At 39.6% G+C, this 23,746-nt stretch overlaps 1 long non-coding RNA gene across 1 annotated transcript; it reads right to left on the bottom strand.

Moving 5' to 3' along the window:
- Positions 1–13: 13 nt before the first annotated feature.
- On the bottom strand, positions 14–23,666 carry LOC122864726. The gene is made up of 3 exons (XR_006375283.1): positions 20,679–23,666; positions 3,982–4,126; positions 14–2,435 (listed from the first exon to the last, which is right to left on the bottom strand). It is a non-coding gene; the product is annotated as an uncharacterized LOC122864726 (long non-coding RNA).
- Positions 23,667–23,746: the final 80 nt, after the last annotated feature.

The raw sequence follows: 23,746 nt of genomic DNA, 5'->3' as shown, positions 1-23,746 counted from the left end.
AAATGGTGAATTTGTAGGTGACTAATGAGGCTTACTTTAGCACAAAAATCACTCCTGCAATGTTGGCATCCTTGAAGATGTGACCTGTTTGAGAAAACCTTGATCAAAGTGAAGAACTGCACAGATTCAACCCCACACTCTCGTCCTGATCTATACAGTGGCAGGACAAAGTCAAGACAGCAGGAGATGATCCAAGGTGCCGGTATGCAGTTCTACCACCTCTGGAGTCCCAACTCCAGATTTTCTGTTGTGATTTACTCTGACCTAACCATGATGCACTGCTGCTAACTGAGCCATAGCTGTGAGATTGGGTCATGGGCTCGAAGGCGTCCAAACGCTGGTGGGCCGTAAATGCCACATGTCTATGGGCCAAACCACACGTGCCTCTGCTGCCTCGCAGTGATTTGTTCAGCAATTTAAAGTTAACAAAATGGCAATTTAGTCTGATTATCAGGCTAACAAGTGACTTCAGATTTATTAATAAAATTACTGCAAGGAAGTTGCATTTTTAAAAAGTTACTTAACTCTCCTGAAAATCTTGTTTTTGCTGTCCTCCATTGGTTTAACTTCTCACCTTTCCGCAGTGATGTATACATGTACCCCAGGACACTGTGACATCACTTCAGGGTGTGGTTACAGGTGCATCAGATCACACTTATGACCACACGCAACCATATCCATCTGTGATGGTGGCTGTGGTCAGAGGTGAAACAGGCTTGAAAGTTTGAGCCAGAGAGGGCAGTAAACACATCAGCCTGGTGTTAAGTCACTCTTTAAAAGTCAGCAGACAGCCTCACCTTTTATCCACGATTTCTTCCATCTATCAAGTCCAAACTGCTTCATCAAATTACTTCTCAGATGGTTTGGTGTTGTGATTATTTGCTCAGCATGGCTTGCTACTTTCTGGAAACCAGACATTTTATGAACACAAGGCACGGCCTGCTGCAAACTGAATTTTGAATTCAAACAGCACTAGGAGGCACTACGTTGCATAGGGCTAGCTGGTGGAGATACTACAGTATGTACTGACAGCAAAAGGTTCACAGTTGGCAGTGAAAGGTTAGCCAAGAGTTGACAAGCATCACCTAAGCAGTGACACGTCAAAGAGATCTTAAAAAGAAATACAGATGTGGTTGTGTGTCATCCAAGTGAGTTGTGATCAGCACTTATCTCTCTGCTTCCTCTCTTCCTGTTTCACAAACATGTTAAAAAGTACCTCGTTTGGCCCCCACAAATGGTGGGGAATCATCCACGTGCAAGACTAAATTATATTGGTAAGACTAATATTCAAGTAATGTTTTACAGTTTAAAACCAAGCGTGGCTCACTGGTCCAACGAGCGTACCGTGCCATAAAGAAGAAAACATTCCAGGTTTGAATCCAGCACAGCAGCATTTTATATCTCCCAAGCTTTACAACACTTCTACAGGATAAGACTGGTGGTATTCTATATACACTGCCCTTCAGCTGGAAATAGTAGAGCACCGAATGTGTATTAATCCAACGCTGAAAATAGTCCCCAACAAATGCACTATTTCCTCCTGTTTGAGTGGCATTTGATAAAAGCTAGTGTCCAGGAAATTACTGAACCTTTTTTAAAAATGAAACTATATATTTGTGAGGTGTTTTTAAAGATTTACATCTTCTGTAGAAACCAACGGGTTTTAACTGAGAGCCACAGACAGGGTAGAGATGTCAGAAAGTATTGTGAGACAACACATTGTTGCTTTTGGTATTTTTGTGGGATTTGAAAAATATTGAATATGCAGGTGAAGAATGAGAGGGACTTGACCAGGCAAAAACCAGATTTATTAATCCACATAGCAGTGAACAATGTTTAGTCATGTCTGCTTCTCAACTGTCAGTCCTAGAGCTACACAACCTCTGGTAAAAAGTCTTAGCACATCTAGAAAACCAGCTATCCTTCATAAAACAACACAATATGAAAATGAAATATCCATTAACAAATACTGATATAAATTGAAATAAAACAAACATTATTAAACAAAGTCTGTCCTGATTTCTTCCTGCAGAGGGAGCTGTACCACTACTGTTCTGCTTTCATTCTTTCAAAAGCAACTGTCACAAGGTTAGGAAAATATCTGCTGTCTGACATGCCAGGATTTATATAAAGACAGTCTGCATCTACCATCAGAGTGAAACTGCAAATACAAAGTGACTGTGAGCCCCGGGGTGGCATCTGGCTCGTCTATCGTGCTGGTTCAACTGCAGGGACACACACATGGGAAAGGTTACTGAAGGGGAACTTTGAATAAACTTCAAATAAATCCAAAGAGTGAATGAGAACTTATGTAAGAGGAGATGTCGATCTTGTCTGGCAGCTCGCTGGACGTTGTTAAGTGTGCAGGTGATGCTTTCATCAGACACAAATGTGATAGCCAGGCCCTTTGTGCCAAACCTGCCTGCCCAGGCAACCTACAACAACACACACCTTATTTACACCTACTGCTACCAGTACAGCTGACCTCATTATTCAGTCTGTATAAGGACATATGATATGATATATTACATTTAGTTTATTTGTATTGTTTGCTGTGAGGAGACTCATTGGTCAATTCTGTGTTTCTGGGTAGATTTTTCTCAACAAATTCCATATGCAGAGCCAAACCCATAATGAATGTATCCTACTAACAAATATTGTGTCTATCCAATTAAAAACATCAATGAGCCACCTCTTCCTTCTCTCTCTCCCTTGTGTACATGTTGTCCTTGTATCTCTCTCCCTCTGTGAGTGTTTGTTTCTTTCTCCTACCTGTGTGAATGCTGTGCTTGAGTTTCGCCTCTTGTGTGTTTGTGTAGTCTGTCCTCTTCCTGATCTCCATAGTGGAGAGGAGGTCATGTGACTCAGGTCTGTTTGGCGACACCTGAAGTGCTGATGTTGATGTGTGATGTTACAATATATTCATAACTTTGTACATCCTGATTGTCCATACTGTGATTTTATTATGTTGGTCTATTCTGTACACACAACATCTATTGCATGTTTGTCTGTCCAGGGAGAGGGATCCCTCCTCTGTTGCTCTTCCATTTTTTCGTGGATCTAAGGACAGAGGCTGTCGTATGCTGTACAGATTGTAAAGCCCCTTGACAAAAATTTGTGATTTGTGATATTGGGATATATAAATAAAATTTGACTTGCCCGTTAAAACAGTCAAAAATTTTAGTCAAGACGAAGTATAAGAATTTTAGTCACGCTACTTCCAGGTTAGAATTCCTCTGACTGACTTTAGGTTTTATGGTAAGATCGAGTCCTTATGAACACTTTTTAAAATAAGTTTATAACTTTTTTTATTGATTAGTGTGTAAAACACACTTGTCCAGGTGTCCAAAAAAGAGGTACTATCTGTTTCACAAGGACTTGCAACTTGTTGCAAGAAATATTAATTCAAATATTAATATTAAATTTTTTTAGTAACTTTTATAGTCCCCACCAAATGCACTATTTCCTCCTGTTTGAGTAATGTTTGATAAAAAATTACTGAGCCTTTTTAAAAAATGAAATGATATATTTGTGAGATGTTTTTAAGATGTATGTCTTTGGTAGGAACCAATGGATTGAGAGCCACAGGTAGGGTAGGGAAGTCAGAAAGTATTGAGAGATGGACTAACACGTTGTTGGTTTGGGTCTGTTCATGGGATTTGCTGAAAATGCAGGATAAGCCTTGTTCTTTATGAACTGAGCTGCGTGCAGAGGATTACTCAGGTTCATACTGCTCCAGACACTTCCTCCAGTGAGGTTATTCCCAGGGGATGGGACACTCCAGCGTGTTTCTCTGGTGTTTCTCTGGTGTATTTGGTATTACTTGAAAATGACCCTGTGCAGTTTTAAAACACATTTCCAAATCCAGATTAGATAGTCAGGTACACACTGCATTTAAAAACTAGGTATAAATGAACAGTGCAGCTGTGTGTGTGTGTGTGTGTGTGTGTGTGTGTTTGTGTATGTATGTGACAGCCTTACCCAGTGTAGGTAGGTGTCGGAGTCTTCTGGCATGTCATAATTAAAGGCGATGTTGACTCTCTCGATGCCCATCCCTTTTCCAAACAGGTTTGTAGCCACCAAGATTCTCCTCTGGAAGTCCTTGAACCGCTGGTAGTGAGACAAACTACGACACAATGAACAGGGGCAATAAGTGAGGGTCAGTATTCCATTATATCCCACTGACTGCTGCATTACTACTCAACAATGAAGGCCCACACAAGACACAAGCATGGGTTATAAGACTGAGGCAGCAAAGATGTATACGCATGGCCGCACCATTGAGGTCATTGAGGTCCGGACCTCTGTATTTATGTATCTGTATATAATAAAATTTGCCTAAAAATAACTTTACTGTGGTGCAGGAAAGATATTGTTTAAAGCCAACATTACCGACTTGCTCAGGCACTGCCCACTGTGCCCAGGATAGGATTAGCATTATGTCCCTGTGCTGTTACACACAAACAAAAACTGACCTGATCCAATTTAAACAATGTAATTACCACAGAGATATATATGTTTTTTGGCAATTACAGTGGAACCTATAGGCTCAATTTAACAACACAAACAGGTAGCATAGTTATGGTATAATAATATAGTATTATTGTATAAATATATTATTGTATAACACACAATTTGCTTACGTTTATGTGCAATTTGAGACACTTCGATAATTCAAATCCTAACACAAAGATGAAATAAAGAAGGTGAATATAATTTGACTAAATTATTTTTAACACACTTTGGCAGGAGAGACAGGTGAGGAGTCACAGAGAGAGGGAGAGGCAGTGAATATAGAGGGAGAGAGAATAAGAGAGTAGAGTAGATGATGTCTGTAGTGTGAATTTCCCTTTACTTGAACACTTTAATTAAAGATTGTCAACATTAATTTTCAGATGTTTCGTGATCATTTTAGCCTCTTCTGTATTTCCAGATCGTAGTGTGGATCATTCATTGTAACATTTTTTTAGAGGGGGATGTCCCCAAACCCCCCTAGCGAGCTCACCCTGCATACTGCCATGTGTATAGGTAGCACAGAATAGTTTAATCCAGAACAAAAAACAAAACAGAAAAGCGTCTGGAGGATACTGTATGTTCTGCAATCAATGTGAACTGTTTGGAAGCCATATTTAAATGCTCAACCATTCAACATTTAATCTGTTTAGAAATGGACAAGAATAGTGGCATGTCTTCCTTACTGGTTTGCTACAACTAGCACCAAAAAAATTCTTCACTCAAGGTCCACTTACTAACTTTTTCCAAAGCTTTCAACTCCGTATATTCTTTTAGCTTGGTTTCAGACCTCTGAATTGCTGCCAACATCTCTGATTTAATTACTGATTCAAATATTTCATTATACTGTTGGCACTGACAGCTGTTTTCACCAGTTGGAGAAACAACTGACCAATCAGAGCTTCATCAGAGCTAGCAACAGAAAAATGGCCACAAGAATGTATAAGATTACAGCTGTACTATTAAACCATCGTATTTCTTCAATTGTTGTGAAAAACAAACAGTTCCTAGCAACGGCTATCACAGCTTCTGTGTCATTTGAAAATGACAAAATACAAATATGTCATTTGCTATTGATTGGTAAGGGCAAAGGCAAACAAAAGAAAAGGGAAAATCAGCTGACATAAACCTGAATAATGAGGTGAAAAACAATGTCAATGCATGCATTCACACACTGAAGGAACAGCCCTCGGGAGCAATTTGGGGTTCAGTGTCTTGCCCAAGGACACTTTGACATGTGGACCAGGGGGAAGCCGGGATCGAACCACCAACGTTGCGATTGGTGGATGACCCGTGCTACCACTAAGCCACAGTCGCCCTCAACTGTCAACTTCACAAAGATCACCACGTGAACAACACAGCTATACACTCACTCAGCTACGGTTGGCGTCTCTATACTCAATTTGTGCATACATCTTAAGAATTAAGGCCTCAGTATGCTTCAAATTAATTGCTTGTTGGATCATCTAACAGCATCTGAAACTTCCTTTCTGATGGCAGAATCGTGGCACTGCATCCAACAATTTTTGTAACTTTCCAAAGAAACAATTTGACATTCACACCCACTTTAGGCACCGATTGGTGTGTGTAGAGGTGATACAGTAGGCTGGTTTTGAACGTCACTCATTCATGGTGCCTTTGACAAGAGTGTAATTCATCACATTAACATTACATTACATTTAATTGGCAATCCCTTATGGAACTTGAATTCACTTGGGACAACAAAGTGCATTCAAGCTCTGTAGGAAAAAGAGCTAAATATCATACAAAATTGGAAGTGCATCTCCCTCAAACAAACAACCAAAAGCGTGTTCAGAGTGCTTAAGTACAACTGCTTAGTTTTGTTTTGTTTTTAAAATGGAAGGCTAGCATGGAGTGACTAGCTGTAGTCTGAAATGGTTTGTTTACAACCTGCGATGAAAGATGGGCAGTGACTCTGCTGTCATGACTTCAGTGAGGAGTTCATTCAACCACTGTGTGGCCAGAAAGAGCCTTACTACTCCATTTTGGACTAACTGCAATGCTCTGGATGCAGGAGCTCCAGTAAGGAGGGGCTTTCAGTAGTCCTGGCTGGAGATGACAACCAACTGACAACCAACTGAATAAGCACATAGGTCACCTCCTGAAAGCACATAGGTCACCTCCACAGTGAGGGCCGAAGCTTCCTTCTTCCTGATGCTGTACAGGAGCAAGCTAGAGGAGTGGACTGCTGAGTTAATTGTCCAGGGTCACAGCCAGGTTCCTCACTGTCAGAGTTGGCACCACCACAGTATTGTCAATAGTGATAGACAAGTCTTGGGACAGGCACCCTTTCCCCTGAGGGACCACAAGCTCAGTCTTGTCCAGGTTCAGCTTTAGGTATTGCCTTGACATCCAAATATCTGCCAGGCAAGCAGTGATGTGTGTCTCCACTTGGGAGGAATGAAGGGAACAGCTGGGTGTCATCTGCATAGCAGTGCTAGGAGAAGCCTAGCACTACATCAAGACTGACTACATAAACACTCAAAAGACAGTGGGGAGAGATCAGGATGCAGTCAAAAGGAGGCCTAAATAAAATGGAACACGCTTTGCAATCTATTCGTCAAGACTAAAAAGAGGGGGCTCAACGGGAAGCAGAGTGGAGCAGCTGGACTGGAATAGGTATAAAACAGGTATAAATGCTTTTGCTTTTAGACACATTGTGTGACCTACTTCATTTGAAGCATAAGCCTTCAAGGGTTTATAAGTCTGTCTTATATTAATATGCTTGTAATAAATGAACACACACATAGCACACATCACAGCATTCTCCACCCGATGCTGAGTTCCCATCAATAGAGGACACAACAGAGACATGATGAAGACTTTTCTGGGGGGTTTCTGTCCCACCAGGCTGATATAGAGCACAGTACCTAATTGACCTCTAGTGCGTCCAGGAGGTCAAAGAATTTTCTGTTTTTCTCATTGTCCTTCAGCTTGATGTAGTACTGCTGCAGCCCATGCAGATTCAGCTTGGTCTCGTCGTCCACAAAGATTTCCATAGGCTGGAGCAGACAGGAGTTGTAAAGGGTGTGTTGTAAAGATTGAAGGAAGAACATGGGTGTGGAAATAAGGCAATGTGGAAGTGTAGTTTATTAAAGCAGGTCAGACAGAATGTGGCAGTGTAAGGGGAGAGTCACGACAAACCGCCGAAGTGCTATTGAGAAGATTAAAATGACAATTCAGCAAATTGATTCTATTCCAGACAAAATCAGATATCCTGATCTCTGTGATCACTTTGGTTGCTCTAAGATTCCATCAGTTCAGGTTAACAGCATGCATCAATGCAGACTCATCAATCAATGCACTAATCCCTATCTGCCTCTTGTTACATCTAATGTAAGAACAAGGCAACTCATCACATCAATACAACAGATAAATCTAAAGCTGCCATCTTCTAACAATATACAAGTCTGGCATTTAAGGGAACCAATATTACAGAGCTTTAACTGTTCCTGGGTTAAAACTGCTTGTTTTATTCAACTAACAGTCCAAAACCCCAAAATATTTATTTAATATAATCTGGTCTATAAAATGTCAGAAAATAGTAAAAACTGGCAATTACAACTTCTCACTCTGGAGAAGCTTGGTCCAAAACCAAAATATTTATTTGATCACATATGATCGTAGATGCTCTGGAACCAGAATTTTGATTTCACTGAATTCGTTTTCACTTAACACCGGGCCACACCGCCTACCTGAGCAGTGCGTGTGCGTTGCAGAACCTCCTGCTTTTCATTACAGCACCCATGTTAACAGGTTAGAGCAGCCACACAGTCCGTGTGAGCAGCACGGCTCACGTCATCTAGAGATTCGGCGTGCCGCCTATTTGTTCTCAGCAAAAATTGACAGTGAAAATGATCTGTTGATAGTCATATTATTGATAGGCTATTCTACAGATAAATAAATTGAAACTTTAGTGAAAGGTGCAATATTTCCGGTGTGATGTCTATCTGTTATTATTAGTTATTTTATACAAATGAGCACATGCTTCTTAACCTTTTTCTGTCTAAACTAAATATAAATGAAATTTATAATGAAATGAAACATTCTATTATTGATGGCCATTATTAAAGGCAAACTCAGTGTAGAAAGATAGGGCTGCCAGTAGCAGCGCTGCAGCAGCGACGCTGTCTGTGTGGACAGCACACGTGTGTGAGCTGCAGCAGTTCATTGAGATAGCTGTCATGCACAGAGGTAGGTGGTGTAGCCCACATGGTATGAGTAATGTCTAACTGGACCAGCAAGCAGGTATACAGGGGTCCAAGCACTCAACGCAACACAAAACTGACACAAATTTGACATATTATCACCATAGAAAGTATGTATGTACATCAAGCAGACACCAAGCGACATTAGCATTCATTTGGAATTGTGTTTGTGTCCACCTGATGAATGTACGTCCACTATCAGACTCCTTTTAACACTGGGTTGGGCTCCACCAGCTCCTGAGAAAAGTATCTGGCTCTTTAGCTGCTAAATGCTCCACTGTGTTCAGTAATTGTTCTTTTCAGTTTTATCAGATTTCTACTTCAGCATTAGCCTTCTCCATTCTTCCAGATGGATTGCCAGCTATCACATCTAGAACCTACCAGTAAGCTAAGCCTTTATGATGCCTCTCATTGTATCATTTTTGCACTCCCTTCTATTGGCTGGGATTGGCTGGTTTCTGACTACCCAAACAAGCAGTCCTAAAAAGGCTGGTAAAAACTTTCAGACACAGTAGCCAGTGAATCAAAACATTGACCTTTTCCAACCTATTCACGCATTATACTGTAGCTTGCTACTGTCATTCCTTTTTTCTTTACATCACATCTCTCTTAACTGCAAAGTTCCATTGTGTCCACGCCAACACAAGCCGCATGTTTGTCATCAGCTGGAAACTATATGATGCCTGGATTACAGCTTTCCTTCTGTAAGATAGCTGGTTTGGCCATGAGGCGTTTCAGGGTGGGGGCAGTTAACACTGTTTAAGTAATCATGCTGCTATCAAAGTGTGTTCTCCACTTTGGAGAACTAAGTGACTGTAGAAGCCCTATGAACAGGCTGTGATCCAGCTTCTGTCAGTCATCCTACACGATAATAACGATGAGTTATTTGTCTTTATATTTTCTTAATTTGCTTTTCTGTCCTGCGATGGATTAGTGTGTTCCAAATTAAAGCTCAGAGAAGAGTATCTATCTAGTATCTCAGAATCCAGCAGTAAGGGGCTGAGGGCTCAGCGCTCCTGTTTATTCTGTCGCTTCCTGTATGTGCTAGATTTTAAAGAAAGCACTTCTTTCAACATTTTATGATGACATGTCCAAACATTTCTATACTTTTAGTAAGCAATGCCAGGGAGACATTTTTTGTATCTGTTTATGTCGCTCAGTGGAGACAATTTTCCAGCAGTGGGGGGCTGACAGATCAACATAAAGAGCAGCAGGTCTTGATATCATGAGGAATTTAGTCTCCTGGGCCCATATTTATCAAGCTGCAATGTTGGTCTTAAGTGAAAGATACAATTAAAAATTCTTCACTTTTACTCCTACTCCCCAACTTAATAAAAGCTATTCATCATATTTCTTTAGACTTAAAAGTAGGTAAATAAGACTCTTCATGCTGAACTGCAATAAAAGTTGGATAAGAGGAGCCTGTTAGGGTCCTAGACAAGGCTGGATCATCAAACAGGGAAAGCGGAAAACTGCCCGGAGGCTCCAGACCCTCAGGGGCCCTAAGGGCTCCAGGTTTACTGTATTAATTAATTAGTTTGTGATAATTTAATTAAATTCCAAATTTTGGACAAAAATGGCCTGCATGGCAGAGTTCCAAGACAAAAACCACTGCTGAGCAAAAAGAACATTAAGGCTTGTCTCATTTTTGCCAGAAAACATCTTGATGATTCCCAAGACTTTTGGGAAAATACTCTGTGGACTGATGAGACAAAAGTTGAACTTTTGGAAGGTGTGTGTCCCATTACATCTGCCGTAAAAGTAACACCGCATTTCAGAAAAAGAACATCATACCAACAGTAAAATATGGTGGTGGTAGTGTGATGGTCTGGGGCTGCTTTGCTGTCCCAAAGACCAGCATCTTCCGTGCTGTCCATAAGGTGGCACAGAAGATACTGGACAAGAGGAAGCACAGCATCCAATTCCCCAAGCCCCATGAGCTGGATGCGGTTGGACAAGGCTTTCCTGCACTAGCACAGCATGATGCCTTTAAAATCTGTGTAGGATCAAGGCACCTGCAGGTCCTGCATACATAGACTATCTTAACAGGAAGCTGTTTCATTCCATCCAGCTCCAGGCAGTCTGTGACAGTAGTGGCAAGTTTTTAGATACTTTCACAGGCTACCTGGGATCAGTTGACGACACAAGAGTGCTCAGAAACAGCCCCCTGCTCAAAGATCTTTTGTACCCTCCTGCAGGTTACTTCCTTGTAGAGGATGGTGGGTACCCCTGCATGGAGCAGCCAGACTGCATCCTAACACCGTATAGAGCCCAGCGGTGCTATAATTTTCATCATGCCAAGGCCCGCTGTATCATAGAGCGGGCCTTGGCATGATGAAAACAAGGATTTCTTATTCTTATAATCACACAATAAGAAAAGTCTGTCTGACATATTTGAAAAAAAAAAAAAAATGTAATAATTGTATGTCCATTGTAAACAAACAAAAAACACAAACCATTTTCTCAAAGAGTTCAATTATTTTTTCATTTTGAGCATGAAGACGTGAATATCTGGCCTCTTCCCTTTCCCCTTCTTGGAGTATAGCCTGCAGGATTGGATCCGTTCGACCACGCTTTGCCAGGCGGGCTAGACGGTTCCCTTACTGGAGGCAGCCAGGCTCCTCACACAGGATTTCAGGGGGGCCTGGCAGACAGCTGGCTATGTTAGGCTGGTCATCCCCTGTGCATGAGGCAAATAGCACTGGAGGAGTTAGGTCTTGAGCCAATTGGCTCATGCATCAGGGGAAACCACTGCCAGCTGCCTGCTGTGGCCTCTATCCCTCAGTCCCTGTTCCTGTGTGTGTGTGTGAGCATTTGTTTTCTAAATGCTGTCACTTATTGTTACTGAAATGGAACACATGTAGATATAATGTACCCAGGACCTTGTATTTCTTTTTAATGTTCTCCCATTTTTTGGCAGCCTGTGCCCTGAGCAGCTTCCCCTCCGAACCCATCATCTGCACTATTTTCTTGTTGGCAAAGAAACACAGAACAAGATGACAACATAGGCTTACAACATGTGAAATGTTTGCAAACTTGTATGCTACAAATGCAATTAAGTTTAATAACAAACAACACATGCAACATGTCTTTATTTGGAATCAATTAGAAAAATGACTATGTATGTAATACAAAGTGATTCAATGTAAAATAAAACTAAACTCACTCCCAGGCCAGTTTAGAGGCATTTCTCTTTCTAGTGAAGAGGGCCTCATTGGAGCTTCGGAGCCTAATAAGGAGCTCCGTCTCTTCTTCTTAAATAACATATTAACATAAACAATCACTATTGCGTGACCTAACATTACTATGTAAAATGGTGTGCAAAACAGCACAATTCAGTAACATTGGTAGTTCTAAATGCAAATAATAGAAAATTGTTACATTATAGTAAAGTAATTGCATAAAGCAATTAATGAACAAACATTGAAAATTGACATGATTACTCTGATTATATGGATATTATTACTTACACTTGTAGATCGTTTGCTCAGACATTTTTTTTGTTTGTTCCAATCACAAACATCTGTTTTAAATAATATAATCAATCAGCAACTTGCTGACGTCATAGCAGACGAGAAGCTACAATACACGGTGGTTGATCTGCAGTGCTGAGTAACCATCATGTTCAGAATCAGATTCAGAAATACTTTATTGATCCCCGAGGGGAAACTCTTTGTTACAGCAGCTCACTATCACGTCAGTGCACACAGGGATAGAAGTACTAAGCAAATCACTATAATACAGGTCAGATAAATTAAGTACAAAGTGCATATACAGGTTGATGTTAAGTATGTACGGTATAATACAATGTAATAATATAAGTAATAGTGCAATAATGAGTAATGTCAAGTTAAGTGTAACTTATTAAGATGATTATGAGATGGTGGATATTGCACAGAAGTAATAGAAGTGTGAATAAATATCAATAAATTAAAATGAAAACAGAGTATATTGCACCGGAGTATTAAACATCAGAATATTGCACAATTATTTCAAGTATTGCAGTAATGTTAATGATCAATGTCCAGTATATATATATATATGTGTATATATATATATATATAATATATATATATACACACACATACATATATATATATACATATATATATATATACACATATATATATATATACACATATATATATATATATATACACATATATATATATTCGCGTGCCGCCTATTTGTTCTCAGCAAAAATTGACAGTGAAAATGATCTGTTGATAGTCATATTATTGATAGGCTATTCTACAGATAAATAAATTGAAACTTTAGTGAAAGGTGCAATATTTCCGGTGTGATGTCTATCTGTTATTATTAGTTATTTTATACAAATGAGCACATGCTTCTTAACCTTTTTCTGTCTAAACTAAATATAAATGAAATTTATAATGAAATGAAACATTCTATTATTGATGGCCATTATTAAAGGCAAACTCAGTGTAGAAAGATAGGGCTGCCAGTAGCAGCGCTGCAGCAGTTCATTGAGATAGCTGTCCTGCACAGAGGTAGGTGGTGTAGCCCACATGGTATGAGTAATGTCTAACTGGACCAGCAAGCGGTATACAGGGGTCCAAGCACTCAACGCAACACAAAACTGACACAAATTTGACATATTATCACCATAGAAAGTATGTATGTACATCAAGCAGACACAGAGCGACATTAGCTTTCATTTGGAATTGTGTTTGTGTCCACCTGATGAATGTACGTCCACTATCAGACTCCTTTTAGCACTGGGTTGGGCTCCACCAGCTCCTGAGAAAAGTATCTGGCTCTTTAGCTGCTAAATGCTCCACTATGTTCAGTAATTGTTCTTTTCAGTTTTATCAGATTTCTACTTCAGCATTAGCCTTCTCCATTCTTCCAGATGGATTGCCAGCTATCACATCTAGAACCTACCAGTAAGCTAAGCCTTTATGATGCCTCTCATTGTATCATTTTTGCACTCCCTTCTATTGGCTGGGATTGGCTGGTTTCTGACTACCCAAACAAGCAGTCCTAAAAAGGCTGGTAAAAACTTTCAGACACAGTGGCCAGTGAATCAAAACATTGACCTTTTCCAACCTATTCACGCATTATACTGTAGCTTGCTACTGTCATTCCTTTTTTCTTTACATCACATCTCTCTTAACTTAACTGCAAAGTTCCATTGTGTCCACGCCAACACAAGCCGCATGTTTGTCATCAGCTGGAAACTATATGATGCCTGGATTACAGCTTTCCTTCTGTAAGATAGCTGGTTTGGCCATGAGGCGTTTCAGGGTGGGGGCAGTTAACACTGTTTAAGTAATCATGCTGCTATCAAAGTGTGTTCTCCACTTTGGAGAACTAAGTGACTGTAGAAGCCCTATGAACAGGCTGTGATCCAGCTTCTGTCAGTCGTCCTACACGATGATAACGATGAGTTATTTGTCTTTATATTTTCTTAATTTGCTTTTCTGTCCTGCGATGGATTAGTGTGTTCCAAATTAAAGCTCAGAGAAGAGTATCTATCTAGTATCTCAGAATCCAGCAGTAAGGGGCTGAGGGCTCAGCGCTCCTGTTTATTCTGTAAGCTTCCTGTATGTGCTAGATTTTAAAGAAAGCACTTCTTTCAACATTTTATGATGACATGTCCAAACATTTCTATACTTTTAGTAAGCAATGCCAGGGAGACATTTTTTGTATCTGTTTATGTCGCTCAGTGGAGACAATTTTCCAGCAGTGGGGGGCTGACAGATCAACATAAAGAGCAGCAGGTCTTGATATCATGAGGAATTTAGTCTCCTGGGCCCATATTTATCAAGCTGCAATGTTGGTCTTAAGTGAAAGATACAATTAAAAATTCTTCTCTTTTACTCCTACTCCCCAACTTAATAAAAGCTATTTATCATATTTCTTTAGACTTAAAAGTAGGTAAATAAGACTCTTCATGCTGAACTGCAATAAAAGTTGGATAAGAGGAGCCTGTTAGGGTCCTAGACAAGGCTGGATCATCAAACAGGGAAAGCGGAAAACTGCCCGGAGGCTCCAGACCCTCAGGGGCCCTAAGGGCTCCAGGTTTACCGTATTAATTAATTAGTTTGTGATAATTTAATTAAATTCCAAATTTTGGACAAAAATGGCCTGCATGGCAGAGTTCCAAGACAAAAACCACTGCTGAGCAAAAAGAACATTAAGGCTCGTCTCATTTTTGCCAGAAAACATCTTGATGACTTTTGGGAAAATACTCTGTGGACTGACGAGACAAAAGTTGAACTTTTTGGAAGGTGTGTGTCCCATTACATCTGGTGTAAAAGTAACACCGCATTTCAGAAAAAGAGCATCATACCAACAGTAAAATATGGTGGTGGTAGTGTGATGGTCTGGGGCTGTTTTGCTGTCCCAAAGACCAGCATCTTCCGTGCTGTCCATAAGGTGGCACAGAAGATACTGGACAAGAGGAAGCACAGCATCCAATTCCCCAAGCCCCATGAGCTGGATGCGGTTGGACAAGGCTTTCCTGCACTAGCACAGCATGATGCCTTTAAAATCTGTGTAGGATCAAGGCACCTGCAGGTCCTGCATACATAGACTATCTTAACAGGAAGCTGTTTCATTCCATCCAGCTCCAGGCAGTCTGTGACAGTAGTGGCAAGTTTTTAGATACTTTCACAGGCTACCTGGGATCAGTTGACGACACAAGAGTGCTCAGAAACAGCCCCCTGCTCAAAGATCTTTTGTACCCTCCTGCAGGTTACTTCCTTGTAGAGGATGGTGGGTACCCCTGCATGGAGCAGCCAGACTGCATCCTAACACCGTATAGAGCCCAGCGGTGCTATAATTTTCATCATGCCAAGGCCCGCTGTATCATAGAGCGGGCCTTGGCATGATGAAAACAAGGATTTCTTATTCTTATAATCACACAATAAGAAAAGTCTGTCTGACATATTTGAAAAAAAAAATGTAATAAATGTATGTCCATTGTAAACAAACAAAAAACACAAACCATTTTCTCAAAGAGTTCAATTATTTTTTCATTTTGAGCATGAAGACGTGAATATCTGGCCTCTTCCCTTTCCCCTTCTTGGAGTATAGCCTGCAGGATTGGATCCGTTCGACCACGCTTTGCCAGGCGGGCTAGACGGTTCCCTTACTGGAGGCAGCCAGGCTCCTCACACAGGATTTCAGGGGCCTGGCAGACAGCTGGCTATGTTAGGCTGGTCATCCCCTGTGCATGAGGCAAATAGCACTGGAGGAGTTAGGTCTTGAGCCAATTGGCTCATGCATCAGAAACCACTGCCAGCTGCCTGCTGTGGCCTCTATCCCTCAGTCCCTGTTCCTGTGTGTGTGTGTGAGCATTTGTTTTCTAAATGCTGTCACTTATTGTTACTGAAATGGAACACATGTAGATATAATGTACCCAGGACCTTGTATTTCTTTTTAATGTTCTCCCATTTTTGGCAGCTTGTGCCCTGAGCAGCTTCCTCCGAACCCATCATCTGCACTATTTTCTTGTTGGCAAAGAAACACAGAACAAGATGACAACATAGGCTTACAACATGTGAAATGTTTGCAAACTTGTATGCTACAAATGCAATTAAGTTTAATAACAAACAACACATGCAACATGTCTTTATTTGGAATCAATTAGAAAAATGACTATGTATGTAATACAAAGTGATTCAATGTAAAATAAAACTAAACTCACTCCCAGGCCAGTTTAGAGGCATTTCTCTTTCTAGTGAAGAGGGCCTCATTGGAGCTTCGGAGCCTAATAAGGAGCTCCGTCTCTTCTTCTTAAATAACATATTAACATAAACAATCACTATTGCGTGACCTAACATTACTATGTAAAATGGTGTGCAAAACAGCACAATTCAGTAACATTGGTAGTTCTAAATGCAAATAATAGAAAATTGTTACATTATAGTAAAGTAATTGCATAAAGCAATTAATGAACAAACATTGAAAATTGACATGATTACTCTGATTATATGGATATTATTACTTACACTTGTAGATCGTTTGCTCAGACATTTTTTTGTTTGTTCCAATCACAAACATCTGTTTTAAATAATATAATCAATCAGCAACTTGCTGACGTCATAGCAGACGAAGCTACAATACACGGTGGTTGATCTGCAGTGCTGAGTAACCATCATGTTCAGAATCAGATTCAGAAATACTTTATTGATCCCGAGGAAACTCTTTGTTACAGCAGCTCGCTGTCACGTCAGTGCACACAGGGATAGAAGTACTAAGCAAATCACTACACTATAATACAGGTCAGATAAATTAAGTACAAAGTGCATATACAGGTTGATGTTAAGTATGTACGGTATAATACAATGTAATAATATAAGTAATAGTGCAATAATGAGTAATGTCAAGTTAAGTGTAACTTATTAAGATGATTATGAGATGGTGGCTATTGCACAGAAGTAATAGAAGTGTGAATAAATATCAATAAATTAAAATGAAAACAGAGTATATTGCACCGGAGTATTAAACATCAGAATATTGCACAATTATTTCAAGTATTGCAGTAATGTTAATGATCAATGTCCAGTATATATATATGTATGTGTGTGTATATATATATATAAAAAAAAAACAACTTTGTCCTTCACCCTCCGCGGGTGGTCTCATCCTTCGAGCTCGGGTCCTCTACCAGAGGCCTGGGAGCTTGAGGGTTCTGCGCAGTATCTTCGCTGTTCCCAGTACTGCACTCTTCTGGATCGAGATGTCTGGTGTTCTTCCAGGGATCTGCTGTAGCCACTCCTCCAGTTTGGGGTCACTGCCCCGAGTGCTCCGATGACCACGGGCACCACTGTTGCCTTCACCTTCCAGGCCTTCTCCAGCTCTTCTCTGAGCCCTTGGTACTTCTCTAATTTCTCATGTTCCTTTTTCCTGATGTTGCCATCACTTGGTATCGCCACATCAACCACAACGGCTTTCCTCTGCTGTTTGTCAACCACCACGATGTCAGGCTGGTTCGCCATTACCATTCTGTCAGTCTGGATCTGGAAGTCCCACAGGATCTTGGCTCGGTCATTCTCTACCACCTTTGGAGGTGTTTCCCACTTTGACCTCGGGGTTTCCAGTCCATACTCCGTGCAGATGTTCCTGTACACTATGCCAGCCACTTATATATATATACATATATATATATATACATATATATATATATATATATACATATATATATATATATATATGTATATATATACATATATATACACATATACATATATATATACACATATACATATATATATACACATATACATATATATATATACACATATATATATATATACATATATATATATACATATACATATACATATATACACATATACATATATATACATATACATATATATATACATATACATATATACATATACATATATATATACATATACACATATATATATACATATACATATACATATATATATACATATACATATATATATATACATATATATACATATATATACATATACATACATATATACATATATATATACATATACATACATATATATATACATATACATATATATATACATATACATATATATATATATACATATACATATATACATATATATATATAATATACATGTATACATATACATATATAATATACATATATATATATATATATATACATATACATATATATATACATATACATATATATATATACATATATATACATATATAATATATATATATATACACATATATATATATATATATACATATATATGTATATATATATATATATATATATATATACATATATATACATATACATATATATATATATATATATATATATATATATATATATATATATATATATATATATACATACTGTTACGGACAGATCAACCGGAGACACGGTGAGGTTACTGAGAACGTTTTATTTCACACACAAGAGATATGAATGGATAGTGATAAAGATACCGTCCCTGATACAGATGGCAGAAGGATTCTGGAGATGAGTGGATATACACGGGACCGGGAACAGGAGTTCAAGGTGGAGGTGGGTCTGCATCAAGGGAAAAAAATCTAGCTGTTATCAATGACATCAACTCCTGGATGCACATCTGCAATAACATCTTCTCACTGTCCCATAACTCCAAACTACAACTTATTCAATACAAAATTTTACACAGACTTAACCACACCCAATATAAATTACACAAAATGGGACTCACAGATGACAACACCTGTACACACTGCACATTAAACACCACAGATTACCTCTATGCCACCTGGCTCTGCCCACCCATTCAAACATTCTGGACAAACATCACACATAAAACAATCCTCAACCATAGGTCGCAGCATTCCACTCTCCCCATCTGTATCTCTGCCAGGAGATCGTTTATCTGTTGAACCGCCACTGAAATATGAACAACCCATACTAGTTGCCTTAACAGTCACTAAAAAGACAATACTCTTAAACTGGAAATAACCTTTCAACATCCCAGTGGCACCTTCTGTTATCTGAATTTAGGCCTAGACTGCCGGAAGACTTCCCATGATGCACCTCTTTCCTCTCCTTCTCCATCTATACGCATTTTTATCCCGTTACTGCATGTTACTAACGCAACATCTTCTCTCTCCCGTAGTTCTGTGCTTTCTCGTTTCTCTCCTCTCTCCTTCTGTCGCTTTCAGCAGGTATTTCTGCCTCCTGAGCTGCAGAGACTGGATCTGTGGTTGTGGGCCACCTGCTGCCCCCGTGTTCCTGCTCGACAACTGCTACTACAGTTGTTGTTATTGGCTCTGTTACTAATACTGACATTATTTTTCCTATAGCTGTCATTCCTATTATTATTAATTTATTAATATTAACACTACAATTACATTTATACTATTTTTAAAAATATTCTAGGTAGTATTTGCATTGTGCCTCCCCCCAAAACCTCTCTCTCTCTCTCTCTCTCAAAACCTAACATGGCCACTCACCATTGAGTCTGGTTCTGTCCAAGGTTTCTGTAAATTGTTGAAGCACCTTTGGCAGCCATTACAATTAGTCTGGCCAGGCAGCCAGCTCCTGGGGTGCATCCCAAGTCTCTTCTTTGTCACTTCATCACTCCTCACTCGAACCGGAAGTCGTTCTGGTCCGCCATCTTGAAGGCCGTCCCAAGTCTCTTATTTGTGCTCCGAGGAGTGAGGATCGAGAAGCAGGGACCTCTGAGGAGCGATGAGCGGGGATACACGAGCGCAGACTTCACGGAAGTCTTTTACTGGCCAACACGCCCCCTTCTGGGATATCAGTTATTGATTGGACGCTGCAGCTGATCGGACTGCTCTGATACATCACAACATCAGTGGTGTTCATACGGGAGTGAAGACAGATAACAGATTAAACTCAAGTGTATCACTGTTTTATGTTTGATGTGTTTTCTGATTCACCATCTAGTTAAAAATCTGTGCTAATTGTAGGTCTGAACAACAAAAGGACAAAATACATGCTTCATTTATCTGAAAGATTTTTCATTTCAATGATCTGTTATTTCCCCCATTAACTTTTATTATTGTACACAACTAAAGTCAGCGAGAGTAGGAGGGTCTATCTGTAAGCAAGAAACACTTTTTACATCATGTATTGTCATTTCCATTCAGTCACATGTGAGGCTGATCATTCCTGAGCGTCAGGTTTGATATGAGACCTGTCCTAATTGCATGCGATGCGAGCGAATGTCAGCGACAAAACCTGTTTGATTGCATAGTTTAGTGTCCTACCTGGCCGCGAGCAACGCATCTTCACTACAAAAGCCTAAATAAGGTGGCAGCTGGCTGGAGAGAGATCATCAGGGAGCTCAAGGCAAATGACCATCTCTAATGACAACCTACTTGTCATTTCTAGTAAAGAAACATCAAAATATCACAATATAAAATGCGTTTTCTGTTAAAAAGTATGTAAATAGCAAGTAGACTACTTACCCATGCTTTACTTGAGTCTCCAGTCTGATCTCGAGCGCACAGCTGATGTAGGTAGGCCTACATGGTTTGTTTACATGACAACAGACGTGCAGCGATTGTTGGACGCTCGCATCCAGTTAGGAGACGTTGTTACATCATTTAAATTTTCCATGAAACATTTAGCCATGTGCCTTTTATTAGCATGAGCACAGCACACGTGTGCAGACACAAACTCCATCAAGTCTCTACAGCTGCTAAAGCCGACTGACAGCTGATCCAGCTGTGATCAGCTGCTGCCGTCATCAGAAACAGACGTCGCTTCACTTGACGCTTCAGAAGAAAGGACGTCTCATTTCTCTAAAAACACATTTCCTCGTTTCCTCGCACAGTTTGCTGGACAAAGACGCAAGGAAAAGACACAAGTGAGGGAAACATGGATGCAATTAAGAGACTTGGGATGCACCCCTGGTTGTTCCAAACTTCCCTAACCCTAACCCATGCCCAACTTATTTAATTTACCACAGTTGGACTCTAATCAAGGTGTAGAAACATCTCAGAGAAATGGGAGCCATCCAAACTAAATTTGTCATAGCAAACAGTGTGAATACTTCAGTTTTTTCTTTATAATAAAATTGTAAACATTTCTAAAATCCTGTTTTCCCTTTGTCATTATTGGGTATTGAGTGTACATTGATGAGGGGAAATTTTTTTAAATGATTTTAGCATAAGGCTGCAACATAACAAAATGTGAAAAAGGGTGAAGGGGTCTGAATACTTTCTGAATGCACTGTATACCTGCCTACTTCTCTTTTCAGTTTATTGGAATTCTAAAATCCTCAAATATTTTCTTGTGTTTCACTAGCTACTCACCCTCAAAAGGATACTCAAACCCACAGTCCACTATGGATCTGAGCAGTTCAGGTTTTAGCAGGAAGTCTCTGAATCCAGAGGAGTGAATGGACACATAGGAGCCCTTCATTCTCTCCTTCCTTATCGACCTGTCACCTGCATCTCCAACATCCCGACCCCCGCAGCCTCCACTGCATCCTCCTCATAGTGCAACAGCTCTTTGTCCACGTCATTCTCAGTCACCCTGACACAGGTGCAAAGCACACGTGCTGTGTGAAACCCCTCAGAAGTATAAAGGGCTTTTTAAGGTTGTTTTCATGACCGGACTTCTGTATTAAAAAATATTACATTTTAAAGGGAGTTCTACTTTTCTTTGGACACTACAGACCGCCTCTCCACCTCTGTAATTTCTCCACAGGAGAGCTAACTTCACAGTGCAATTTTCACATTTTATAACAATTTTATAGACTAAACAGACTAATTGATAATGAAAATCATTCTTAGCTGCAGCTTTAATTCACTGTCATACAAAAGCTGTTTCTTTATCAAAAAGTACAGAATTGATTTGGTAACTTATTTTCCAAAAAAATGCATGAAGTGTCCCTATATATTTATGAATGTGGACACCATGAATTTGAGTATGTTCGTTTTTTCACGGCCAGGCAACTGAAGTGGCTCTTCAGCTAACAGTTGGCACTTCATTTTTTTTGAATGACAATCCAATTCAACTAATTTTAACAAATTTTCAATCTTGATCCGTGGCTTCCAACCTGGGGGTTAGAAACCCCAGGGGGAGTCACAAGATGATTTCCTGCTCTATAAAATGATACTCAGTTTTAATGCATGTATCTGTGCTCTTCTCTTGTAAAATACTGGATAGTTTTACCTCTTCTAGCCTCTAAAAAATGATCAAATTAAACAATCTGAGAAGGTTAAAATCACACTCTCACTGGCTTCAAGTGCTCACAACTCAAATGAGGAGTCATGAGTTGACTTGGTGTTGTTTCATAGGGTCACACAAGTCAAAAAGGTTAGGAGACACTGGTCTTGATGGTTTCAGATTATCAAGAGACAAACCCAAGATACAAAGACATGAGTAAAGAGGTAGAGGTAGAGATCCGTATTATTGTTACCCAGATGTTTTGCATCTCCTGGCACTTAAATAATGCGTAGTTATTGGTAGTGTCTGAATGATTATTGTTAGATCGGTGCAAGAGGGTGGGAGTGATATATTATGTGCACGATCCATTTATACGGCAGAAATTCCAATCTAGCAATAATTGTCTGACATTAGGCATCAGTTGTTGCACCAAGCTAGTCTTTTGTTTGTTGAGGATTCCACAGCGCTCAAGATGATGCAAGGCAGCTCGTCTGAGACTAGACAGAGGTGGTTTGTGCAGTGAGGGTTGTGTCACAGGCAGATTTATTTCAAATGCAAATTGTGCTGCCGAACAACTGACTGTGACAGCAATCACCTTCATCAGATGTATTCAAAACCCTGTGGAACGGCCTCCTACATACAGAGAGTTGTCAGATTTCAATATCATGGATTTCATGTATGCTACGCTTTTATTTTGAAGGAATAGTCCGGAAGTCTTATTTTCTTATAATCGTCGTCGTCGAAGATAAGTTAAGATGAGTTAAGTTAGCTATCAAGACACATGCAATGTGGTTCAAGCACATATAGGGGTAGAGGGAAATGAACTGGCAGACAAGTATGCAAAAGATGCAACTAAGAAAGTAGAAGTAAATATGACAGTAAGTTATAGTAAAGCTGAAGTTAAAAGCATAATTAAGGTAGAAATGAAAAAGAAATGGCAGGAAATTTGGAAGAGGGAAACGAAAGGTAGACGTTACTATAGTATCCAAAAGAAAGTGGGAGAAATGAGGGAAACCAGTAGATCAAAAAAAGAAGAAGACATTATATCAAGGATGAGGTTTGGGCATACTGGTCTTAATAGTACACTGAAGATAACTGGTAAACATGGCACTGGTATGTGTGAGTACTGTAACATAAAGGAAACTGTAGAACATGTAATTATCAGTTGTCCTAGGTACGAGCAGGATAGACAGAGACTAAAAAACAAACTGGCAAGAGATCGCAGTAAGTTCGGACTAAAGAAGTTACTCCAATTGAACTCAGGGCATGTGGGGTACAGGGCAATATTTAGGTTTTTGGAAAAGACAGGACTTAAAAGAAGACTATAGGATAGGAAAAGACCATTCTGATCCACACTCCA

This window comes from Siniperca chuatsi, linkage group LG17 (genome assembly GCF_020085105.1).
Source record: "Siniperca chuatsi isolate FFG_IHB_CAS linkage group LG17, ASM2008510v1, whole genome shotgun sequence".
Lineage (NCBI taxonomy): Eukaryota > Metazoa > Chordata > Actinopteri > Centrarchiformes > Sinipercidae > Siniperca > Siniperca chuatsi.
The sequence above is the reverse complement of the archived record's forward strand: the minus strand, read 5'-3'. Positions and strand labels throughout refer to the sequence as shown.